This window comes from Cryptomeria japonica, chromosome 3 (assembly GCF_030272615.1).
Source record: "Cryptomeria japonica chromosome 3, Sugi_1.0, whole genome shotgun sequence".
Taxonomy (NCBI): domain Eukaryota; kingdom Viridiplantae; phylum Streptophyta; class Pinopsida; order Cupressales; family Cupressaceae; genus Cryptomeria; species Cryptomeria japonica.
The window spans coordinates 625,612,473-625,623,814 of record NC_081407.1 but is presented as its reverse complement, the minus strand read 5'-3'; the positions used below and the strand labels follow the sequence as shown (position 1 = coordinate 625,623,814).

The window sequence follows — 11,342 nt, the reverse complement described above, 5'->3', positions numbered from 1 at the left end:
AACAAAAGAAACAAACATGATAGTTGGCTTTGTGGGGATCGTCACTCAAACCTGCAAACATATAATGATTTGAGGGACGTGTCTATTCTAGCTTCAAAATGGCAGTACAGATTGACTAACACTTACGTTAGTCGCTTGTTTTACATCGTTGATTTTGTAATAAACGATTGCCATTGACTGACACGTCGCTATCACTCTACGAAAAATCTGTTTTAGAACCACAATAGCTTAAGTATGTGACTCTGCTTTTGATGGCACAAAGTAGGTGCTGTAGCTTTAACATATATTCACAGGAAGTTCTTCTCTGTTTTCATGTTTGCAGAGGAGAAGCTTGTTGAACTTGTGCAAGGCGGTCTGCATAAATAGATTGAAGTCCAGGTATGTACAATGTGCACTACTACCTAAATAAGAAGACTTTCTTCCAATCGACATTAGTTTGGCTGTGGGCAGTCCGTTTATAAAAAAATCTACATTTTAGTTTTTCACAATCCATTATTAGTGAAAAAGAATTACATTTGTTCTTTATTGTTTGTATGACAATCGTTAGGATTGTAGAGTTCATTATGTTGTGATTTGAAATTTTAGGTTTTTTTCTGTTTATCTTTTTTTTATTTTCGTTGAATCATTTTTTTAAACTCATAATCATAGAGATGATTCAGAATGTTGATGAAAAAAAGATACACACAGACAAATCTAGAAATCTAACTCACTATCATAGAGATGATTCAAAATATTGATGAGAAAAAGATACACAAAATCAAATTAAAAAACTGACAACTGCTAAGATTTTAAGCAACAGTTATGAATAATTTTCAAATCTTCAGGCATGTTCTTTCTATTTTGTGATAAACAGGCTACAGATATTATAAAAACTGAGCGAGAATAACTTTTTTGTCTTCCAAATTAGTGTCCTACAAAGAAAATATGAGAGCTTTTTGTTGTCCCTCATTTTCCCTCCCGCAGATAGTTTACGTATCTGCTTTTGTTGGGTCTCGTCTAACTCCCACAAACCAGAGATGTTCTATAGTTTACGTATCTGCTTTTGTTGGGTCTCGTCTAACTCCCACAAACCAGAGATGTTCTATAGTTTTGTTAAGGTCGTTAGAGCAACAGGTGAAAGAGGCCATTTGTCATCTAATTTTTTTTTTGTTTCCCTTTTCCAGTTTTCATCTGCTTAAAAGTGTTTATATAAATTTAGATATACAAGAGATTAAATCAAAGTGTGTAGTGTGGATACATAGCTGATGTAATTTCTATTTTAGTCAATAATAAAACCAAAAAGCAACAATATAGTCTGTACATTAAATCTATTATTTCCTTTGAAAAGTTATGTTTTGGTTGATCATCATATTTGTTAATATGTATAAATGAAATGTATTAATAATGTTTCATAAGAATAATTAGTCTTTAAGATTAAAAATAGCAACAAGAACTTAATGTAGGTTAAATTTAATTTGGAAATTTAAGGGTTTCATGAAAGCTCTAAGAAGTTTTAAGTCTTTCTTAATATCGATTTTCTAATATGGATGTAGATCAAAAAACTTGTCATTTTGTTTAACCCATTTCATAAACGTTTCAAGAAGTTTTTAAGTCAATTTGGTTTCAGATTTTCTGTTGTAAATCTAGATCGACAAAAGCTTGTCACTTTGTCCAGCCTCACCTCTTTAAACAAGGTATTTAGAATGTCAATTCTTTGCATATTTGATATGGATTTAGATTGTCTACACCAAGCTTGTCTTCATTCTTGACATAAAATCAGATTGTCTACTTTAATATTGCATTCGTACTTTATATGGAATTAGATTGTTTACTATGAGATTGTCCTTGTATTTGATAAAAATATAAGTCCAACATTCCATAAATTGCCACCATTCTATTATTACACAATAGGCAAGTTCTTATTTCCACTCCATCTTAGATATTGTCCACTTGATGGTTCTCAATACCATCGTAAAATGGAAGACTCATGAGGACGGATATTTATACTTAAAAAAAAATTAATGAGTACCACCATTGCATGTCATCCTAGAGACTTGGTGCCTCTTTACAAATAAATCGTGTGTGAGAAAGATAGTTACATTCCTTGGTCATGTCTATTGTCAATACAACACCCATCAATAGTTTGTGAAGCTCAATCCAATGTCATATTCAACCCTTCTTAATATTTGATTGATTTATTCATTATAGATGTTTTTTTATTTCTTTTAAATAAAACAACTCTTTATCATTTTGAGACATGAATGTGATAATAAATGAATTGAGACTTAATCTTTGTTAAGAACTATATATAATATATTCAAATCTTAAAAAAAGTTATCAATTGATCACATCCACCATTTACTTTTTATGTCAATCTATTGTCAGCGAATTTTTTACTATTCACCAATAACTCAATGCTATTGTGTCACCCAATTTATTACTATTCACTAATAACTCAATGCCATTGTGTCACCCAAATGTTTTATTATATTGAGCCCAGTTTGAAAAGAAATGTGTTGTAGTGATGATGACATAGGAATAGATGTTAATAAATTGATAATTAGCATTCAACCTATTCCAAATCATTCTTCACATTAATCATCTTCTCAAGGATTAGTTGATGCTAATAGATATAGACCTTGGGTTATCAAGTTCTTTCATAAATCTTAGGATTTTTCTTAAATAATTATGAGTGTCTATTTTTTCAATCCACCTAAATTTCCTTACCATTAATTAATTTCTGGGTGAAAGTTTTCTAGAATCTTTCCTTCCAAAGGACAAGTTTCATAAGAGTCCTCAATTTGTAAAACAATTATGATCTTCTCTTCTTCTTAGTATATGGTTATTCCTCCTTGTGTTTCTATATAATCCTTGATTTGCAAAATCACTATGCTGTTCTCTTCTTATTAATAAAAGACATCTTTTCAAAATCATGGATGCAATAACGTAAAGATGGAGTGCATCTTCAAAGAATTCATTTAAAAGGTTGTCCTCCTCTAGAGCTTCCTATAGGAAGATGAAGAAAAGTCATGAAGTAGATATTTCAACCATGGTCGGGCATAATTGAACTTTAGAAGATTAACTATTTGGTGCAGTCACGGTGGGAGAGTCCTCAAAGAGAATAGTCTGGACCGTGCAACAAGAGTTACACAACAGAAACAACTCAATGTGATGGAGGCAATGCAAAAACAAACTATATTATATCATGAAAATCAATTACAAACTGCCACCAACATGTGGGCTCACAAGATTCGGCTCACAGGCCTGAGTACAAAACATGTGTGTTATGCAACATTCGGGCTCAAGCAAGAATGTGAGCCAACTCTGGACCCCCTTACTTCAGGATTATTCTTCTATATTCTCATAACTCCCTTCTACATACTTGATTACATTGATTTATATGATCAAGAATGTCGGCCCAAGATGAAACGAATGTCAATGAATAAGATGAAACATGTAAAACACCAAGGTCCGCTCCTGCCAAAGAGATCCCTTGAGAGAATCCAAATAATGAAGTGCAGACCCAAGGGAAAGTCGACCACATGCCAAGGAATGTTGGAAACAACGAATTGAACCTCCACAAGCTATGCAAATGATCCGCAAGATTCACCAATGGCACATAGGTCCAAGCGGTTTTGGTGTTCTAAGCCAAAAAATTGTCTCAGATTCCAGAAGCGAGAACTTGCCAAAAAAATATCCAAACGTCCTGTGGACATAGGATAAAGTAGAAGAACATGTCCATGAAATAATTCCATCTCTACAAGATCCGGTAAGCAAATTCCAAGAAATGCAGAAAGAACTGTTGAAACTGCAAAATAGGAAACAAACTGAAAGAAAATGTTTTTGGTTGATGCAAGATTACCATGAACCAAGGATGCTCCTACTTCAGACATCTGGGATTGTTGAAAAGGTGAGTCCCTCACTTTGCTGGGGTTGGAGGAAAACCAAGACGGTCTACCTCTTCCTGAGAAATCCATGATGAATATTCAATAGGTCTGCCCTTCCACTTCACAAGATACTCTCTGTATTGGTTGCTCCGGGTGCTACATCCAGTCCTATTGTCCAAAATGTCTTCAATCTGATCCGGTTCCCTCTGGGGTATTTTCTTCTCCAAGTCTACTCCATTGTCCTCACTGAATTCTGCCTCATGGTACTAATGTAGATCTGCATTGTTGAATATAGGTGAAATACCCAAACTATCTGGTAACTCCACTTCATATGCATTTCCGGAATTGAATTTCCTCAAGATCTTACAAGGTCCAAACTTCCTCATGTGCAACTTTTTATAGGTTCCAACTGGGAATCTCTCTTTTCTCAGATATACCATCACTTCATCGCCAACTTCAAATTCCTTATGTCTCCTCTTTTCATCTGCTTTCTCCTTATACTTGTTGTTCATGTCCTCCAAATGTTATTTGACTTGAGTATGCATTGCCTTCATATGTTTTGCAAATTCTTCTGCTTCTGCACTCCTCTTGTCTTCATTACTGATGTCCCTCAACTCTAATATACCTCTAGGGTGTGCTCCGATAACAATCTCAAAACATGTTCTTCTGGTAAAACTGTTTACTGAATTATTTTAGGCAAACTCTTCTTGTGCAAGGATCAAGTCCCAACTTCCGGTTTTGTCTCCAACTAAGCATCTCAACAAATTTCCCAAACTTCTATTTACCACTTTTGTCTGTCCATCAGTCTGTGGGTGGAAAGTAGAATTGAATTTTAAGTCTATCTTCATCTTCTTCCAAAGTGTTCTAAAAAAATATCCAACAATCTTAGTGTCTCTGTTTGAAACTATGCTCTTAGGTAATCCATGTAATCTCACCACCTCCTTGAAAAATAGGTTAGCAACATGCACTACATCCGTTGTCTTCTTACAAGGTATTCAAAACGTGTCATCTTTGAGAATATATCTACCACCACAAATATAGAACCATTTCCTTTTTGTGTCTTAGGCAATCCAAGTATGAAATCCATGCTTATGTCTTTCCAAGGTCTCTCCGGAACTGTCAAAGGCTTATACAATCCAACATTCTGACTACTACCTTTTGCAAGTTGACAAATCCTACAACTCTGCACAAATTTTTTGACATCCTTATGAATCTGAGGTGAAAAGTAATTCTCACTAGTCAATGCCATTGTCTTATCAACACCAAAGTGTCTGACTAATCCTCCACTATGCTTCTTCTTTATTAGATTCTCTGTCATTGAACCCCTAGGTATACACAACTAAACTCCTCTTAACAACATCTCACCTTGAATGAAATAGTCCAACCACTTACTTCTGTCCTCCTTAACCGGTTCCTTACAAGCCAACCAAGATTCTACAAAATCTGGGTCATCCTCATAAAAGTTCTTCAATTCTTCAAAACCTAATACCTCCAATCTCATCTCTGTCAACAAGTTCCTCCTTTTACTCAAAGCATCAACAACTCTATTTGATTTCCCACTTCTATGCTTCAACACAAAGGTATAACTTTGCAAGAATTCCACCCATCTCATATGTCTTTGATTCAACTTACTCTGACTTTTCAAATACTACAAAGCTTGGTGATCAGTATACAACACAAACTCCTTAGGAAACAAATAATGTCTCTATTTCTTCAATGCTTGAATTATGGCATAAAATTATTGATCATACACAGAATATCTCCTCCTTGAATCATTCAACTTCTCACTGAAATAAGCTATTGGTCTTCCTTCCTGACTTAACACTGCTCTAATTGCATTCCCACTTGCATCATAGTCCACTTGAAATACTTTGCTAAAATTCGGTAAAGCTAACACATGATGCTCTGTCACCTGCTTCAATAATTCAACTATTTTCTCTGGTTGTCCACTTGAAATCCTTCTTATCTCCTCTTATTGCTTCTGTCATAGGGCTACAAACTGAACTGAAATTTCTGATAAACTTCTGGTAGAAACAAGCCAATCCATGAATTGATCTTACCTCTCCAATGTTCTTCGGTGTAGGCCATTCAACAATTGCTCTTACCTTCTCAAGATCCATCTTCAATCCATTCGCAGATATCACAAATCTCAAATAGAGTAATTCTTCTTTCATGAAACTGCACTTCTTAATGTTTATCAATAACTTTTCTTCTCTCAACCTCTGCAAAACTTGTCTCAAATGCAACACATGTTCTTCCTTGGTCTTACTGAATATCAAAATGTCATCCAAATATACAATAAAAAACTTACCCAAATTTTTTTTCAATACCTCATTCATCAACCTCATAAAAGTACTTGGGGCATTAGTCAATCTAAAAGGTATCACCAATCATTCATACAATCCTTCATGTGTCTTGAATGTTGTCTTCCACTCATCTCCTTCTCTGATTCTAATATAATAATATCCACTCTTCAAATCTATCTTTGTGTAGTACTTGGATCCACTCAAACAATCCATTATGCCATCCATCCTAGGCAAGGGAAATCTGTACTTCACTGTGATCTTATTTATTTCTTTAGAATCAGTACACATCCTCCATTGTCCATCCTTCTTAGGTGCTAACACTGCTGGCACTACACAAGGACTCAAACTTTCTCTAATCAAACCTTTCCTCAACAAATCTCATACTTATCTATTCAACTCCTCATTCTCTATCAGTGTCATTCAACGTGTTGCTTTATTAGGCAAACTAGCTTTGGGAATCAGGTCCATACAATGAATCATATTTCTCACAGGGGGTAATCCATCAGGCACATTATCTGAAATGATATCTCCATATTATGTCAGCAACTCCTTTATCTCCTTTGATTGTTCTTCTTCATGCTCCAGATCTTCAATCTTCTTAGGGACTATAGCAAAACATACATTCTCATGTCTCATCCCATTCAAGAATTTCCTTCCATCCACCAAACAAATTCTAGCACTCGTACAAACTTCAGTTTTCAAAGGCTCCTTCAAGGATAACAAGGTCTGTTTCTTTCCATTTTTAATAATAGTGTATATGTTCTTCCTCCCATCATGCATTGCCTGTCTATCAAACTGCCAAGGTCTTCCCAACAAAATATGACAAATATCCATAGGACAATATCACACAAAACTTCATCATGATAAGATCCAATTTTTAATTTCACCAAATATTGTTCACTTAATAGTATCTTATGATCATCCTGAATCCATGCTATCTATTAAGGCTTAGGGTGCTTCAATATCTCCAAATTCAACTTATTCACCATCTCCTCTTAAACAAGATTATTTGAATTACCACTGTCAACCATAACCTAGATCAATCGGGACCCAGTATAGGTCCACACACTACAACAATGATCTCCATCCACCAAGTCTCAAACATGATCACCAACAACATCCTGAAACTTCACCAAAAGCTGCACCAACACCACTTATGCAATTCATCAACGATCTTCATCAAAAGCTCTGCTAATGAAACCCTCATTGGAGTTCTAGAAACTAAGCTTCTAAGCAAGCGGGATAGCATCCAATCACTAGACCAAAACCAACTGATCGAATATGAGCATGAGTATCATGAACAAGCCAATTCCATTACCAAACTATACCGGAGCCTACCAGATCATTCTAGATCCAAAACAATGAGAATCCACTCAACCTACCGGGACCAGAAGGGTGCCGGTTGTTGCTTAACGGATTGGATTTCTCAAAATTTACAAATAAATACTCTTGTTGCCCAAATAGAAAACCAATGATAACCAGCAGTTGGGTAAATAATTATTGTTTTTACCCTTTGCATTAAGGTACAACTCCCTATATGATATTCAATGAATTTTGAATAATATATATTTTTTTATGTGATTTACTTTTAACTAGAAAGTAAACAAAAGGCTTCAACATTCACTAGTCAACACAATATGAATGCTTAATGATGGATAATGAAATTCATAACAAGACATTTGATCTCAAATGGAAATTAACTCATAGGATGATAAAAAGAATATTTGAACTCTGATTGACACTCGCTCATGTCTCACAGGATAAGGGGAATCAGAAAATTCAAAAGCTTTCAGCTAGTTTCATTTACCAAATTGATTCACAGACTTCAAATGAAAAAAATCAGAGAAAAGAAACTGATACACGAACACATAATCATTCCAACATAAATTTTACGCATTCAAAACACATAGGTTTCTCAAGCTGTATCATATATTTCATTCCACTCAAAGATGGGTATTCCACTGAAATTACAAGTGAGATTAGTCTGTTCCTCCAAAAAAATTTACACAAAAATTCTATATCGCACAAAAACATCCTTACTAATATATATAGCCACCAGGCTTAATTGTCTTTTTTAAACAAAATGCAAATATGAAATTCAAGAGACAACCGTCTATAACTGAAATTAACTAAACGGCTACAAGCTGTAAATAGAGCCATAACGAAAAGAACAGAAAATGACCTAAATTGTCTCTGGGGTGTGCGTGGTGCCACGTATATTTCGCCACTCCATATGAGCCGCGGAGAAGTTATGAACAACTTGGTAATGTGGGAGCCCAATGTGTAGGATGCGTTGTTTCCAAACTTCTTTATCCATACTCACTTATGTGACTTTAGTTTTATGCACTTCTAAGTGATCCGAACAGACAACCAACATGGATTCAATGCGAGCTACTCTGGTGAAGTCATCTCGGGTGAAAGATTTTGATTCTTTAACAGAATTTATTTTCCCTTTGAAACTCTACACCATATCTACTACCTGTTCAATAGTCTATCTGTCTTCCTTCAGAAGTTGTACATCGATGCACTTCAAGTCTTTCTGCATCACGGCAATGAGTTCTTTCAATTCTTTTAACAACTTAATGGACTCTTCATGACCTTGTTTTATGATTGAATTTCTCCATTCAATGTTTTCCTTGGCCACATGCAGTACCTTGTCATCCAAATCATTTACTACCTTTTCTGTAAGGAAGTTCATGACACCATACTTCTGTACATCTTTAATTTGAACCAGCACTGCAGCCCATTTTTTCCTTTCCTTTTCCCATGCCAACACCTCTATTTCAAGCTCCCGAATTATAGTCATAGCATCCTCATACACCTTGACCAAATTAGTAATATACTCTATTCCTTGCTGAATTATAAACTCAAGCCACTCCTCGAAAGTTTCTGCTAGCACATGATTTCTCTGAACCTTATCTAACAAATTCTGGTTCATGGGAGATTTAGGATCAAAATTCTGAGGAACCTGTGAGAGGAGCTGCGGGCTGGGATGATGAATGGCATTAATGTACTCCGCCATCTGCTTCACGGTCTGTTTCAACTCCTGTTTGTCTTTCTCATCCTTCCATGTTCTGGACAACATTTTTTTAGCAAAGGACTCTAGGTGTTTTGCATCAGTAGCCCTTGAAGCAGTTCCTAAATCAAGCTTTTCAACAACAAAATCCTGCTCAGTTGCATTCTGTGGATCTTTGTCTGAAATCGGCCTAGCCACTTCAGCTACCTAGTGCCCTGTATTCTCATCCACCTCCAGCATAGCTTTTTCTTTTAGCTTTTTAGATTTAGGTGTTTTCCCGAGGCATTTACTCACCATATCCTCCATGGGTACACTAATAGGGACTACGTTGCGTTTCTTATTTATTGATGCTCCCAACCACCTTGAAACGTTTGAGGATATCTTTGCTGGTGGTGTTTGATATTCAGATGAATCCATGGTAGCCAAAGTAGTTACTTGATTGGCCCAGGCTGCTCCTTTTCTTTACCTGCATCTTGAGCTGCATGGATGTTTGCTTCTGGTTCACCCATAATCACTTGCGCCTCCTCAGTATCAAGAACTATGATAGTTTCTTTTCTTGTAATGTCTGCACCTTTCCTTTTACTTTTGGAATAGGTGACTCGAACCGTTGAGGGGCCAAACAGTGGTTCTTTAAGTCTTCTGGTTTGAACCTTCTCACCTTGAGTACCGGTGACACCTACAATATCAACAATAATGTTAGAAGAAAAAATTGGTACAGCAGCATGAGATTGCTCAACTGATTTCTCGAGTGAGGTAGCTGTCAGTCTTATTCCAGGCCTATGATCTCTTAACCATTTCTTCGTTCTCCTTATTACATTAAAGGTCCTAGACTAAATATTTTCTTCTTCTCTCTTATCCCAATCAATTTCAGGAATAGGTTGGTCATGAACTCTTTTATTGAACTCCGGGTCCAATACATCTTCACCTTCTGCTTCCTGTATTCCTGCAATGTTCATTGGCAATTTCAAAGTAATGATTTTCCATAAAGTGAACCTCAACCATAATCTTCTCCGGACTTCAAATTCATCACAACAATCCTCTCAATAGTCTTCTAATTGGGGTATATGTGAAAAGTTCACATCAACATTCAGGTGCTTCACTGCATATTCTTTGTTGTCGAACCCCTGCCGAGTAACATATGGCGGCAAATTCATCTTCTTGAGTTCCAATTCTAAGTTCAATGCATCAGAAACAGTTTGGCAACTATAATGTCCGAGTTCAACTGGGAAAATTGCTTCAGATTCACTTTTCATCCCAAATCTCTTATCCACATGAGCTAGTTCTCTGCTAACTTCTAAAAGTACATAACTATCAAGAGCATATCTGGGTAATCTGAAAGGTTAATCTTCAAAGCCTCCAATTCTGATATAAGTAAATCTAGGAAATTGAATAAAACAACTCCCATATGTGGTGACCAACTTTAATGCCTCAGGTGACATTCTATTATTCAAATCTCCTTGTAGTTCAAAAGTTAATCTTCCTACAAAGACATCATTCCATCTCAAGAAGTTTTTTGTGTACCTTTGTATTTGTAAATGTGGATAGCACTCGTAGACCTTCATTCCATTAACCCAAGGTTCTTGATGTAATCCTGGCCATTCTCTGATACAGGCTAAAATATAGAACAAGTATGAAGTCATGTGAAAATTAGCTGTTCCAACAAAATTACTCAACCCTTCATGCAATCTCTCAGCAATTACTTGCGCCCAGTCTAGGTATTTTTCACCAGCTAATAATACCTGAATGTAAAAATACATCCAGTCCTCCCAATAGAAGGCATGTGAATTCCCCTTAAGCCTGTTCAAAAGGATCACGATGTCCCTAACTTCTGTGATGAAATGCTCTCTTGTTAAGGGTTTGGGCAACCTAGAACCTCCCTTCTGTATTTTAAGGAGCCAGTTTCTAGCAATGACGCTCCGATAAACGCTTCTCTTCTCAGAGAAAAATGTGTATGAGGTTCCTATGGACCAATCTTCATACGGCTCTTTGTGAGGAATTCCAATTGCAGCCATTACAGTTTCTCTATCAATCTGCACTAGCATGTCTCTATTATTGGCTCTAATACACCTATTACTAGCATCATATCGGTTCATGCATGCATATACTAATTCTGGGCAAGGAGCAGCAATTGGGAATGCAGCGGCCTCAACAAGA

At 36.0% G+C, this 11,342-nt stretch overlaps 1 protein-coding gene across 2 annotated transcripts in view; it reads left to right on the top strand.

The window, feature by feature from the left end:
- Positions 1-257: 257 nt before the first annotated feature.
- The window catches only part of LOC131044256 (dihydrofolate reductase), a 37,703-nt gene continuing 26,618 nt past the window's right edge, over positions 258-11,342 (top strand). The window contains exon 1 of one of the 2 annotated variants that reach the window (XM_057977553.2): positions 258-378. The gene's annotated coding sequence lies outside the window, so the exon portion shown is untranslated. The remainder of the gene's footprint in view (positions 379-11,342) is intronic. The other variant, XM_057977554.2, reaches the window with a different exon arrangement.